This window comes from Austrofundulus limnaeus, unplaced genomic scaffold (assembly GCF_001266775.1).
Source record: "Austrofundulus limnaeus strain Quisiro unplaced genomic scaffold, Austrofundulus_limnaeus-1.0 Scaffold613, whole genome shotgun sequence".
NCBI lineage: Eukaryota > Metazoa > Chordata > Actinopteri > Cyprinodontiformes > Rivulidae > Austrofundulus > Austrofundulus limnaeus.
This window is the reverse complement of record NW_013953015.1, coordinates 196,871-197,509: the sequence shown is the minus strand read 5'-3', so window position 1 is coordinate 197,509 and position 639 is coordinate 196,871. Positions and strand designations below refer to the sequence as shown.

Here is a 639-nt window from a genome sequence, read left to right as displayed (position 1 = left end):
GTCTTGTACAGTATTACACGTTGTGTTGTACAGTCTTGTACAGTATTACACATTGTGTTGTACAGTCTTGTACAATATTACATGTTGTGTTGTACAGTCTGGTACAGTATTACACGTTGCGTTGTACAGTCTTGTACAGTATTACATGTTGAGTTGTACAGTATGTACAGTATTACATGTTGTGTTGTACAGTATGTACAGTATTACAAGTTGTGTTGTACAGTATTGTACAGTATTACATGTTGTGTTGCACAGTATTGTACAGTATTACATGTTGTGTTGTACAGTATGTACAGCATTACATGTTGTGTTGTACAGTATGTACAGTATTACATGTTGTGTTGTACAGTATTACATGTTGTGTTGTACAGTAATGTACAGTATTAGAAGTTGTGTTGTACAGTATTGTACAGTATTACATGTTGTGTTGTACAGTATTACATGTTGTGTTGTACAGTATTACATGTTGTGTTGTACAGTAATGTACAGTATTAGAAGTTGTGTTGTACAGTATTGTACAGTATTACATGTTGTGTTGTACAGTATTACATGTTGTGTTGTACAGTCTTGTACAGTATTACATGTTGTGTTGTACAGTAATGTACAGTAATACATGTTGTGTTGTACAGTATGTACAGT

At 33.3% G+C, this 639-nt stretch overlaps 1 protein-coding gene across 2 annotated transcripts in view; it reads left to right on the top strand.

Annotated features, from left to right (window-relative positions):
- The window catches only part of dgkh (diacylglycerol kinase, eta), a gene marked incomplete at its 5' end in the record, with an annotated part of 71,814 nt that overhangs the window by 63,397 nt on the left and 7,778 nt on the right, over positions 1 to 639 (top strand).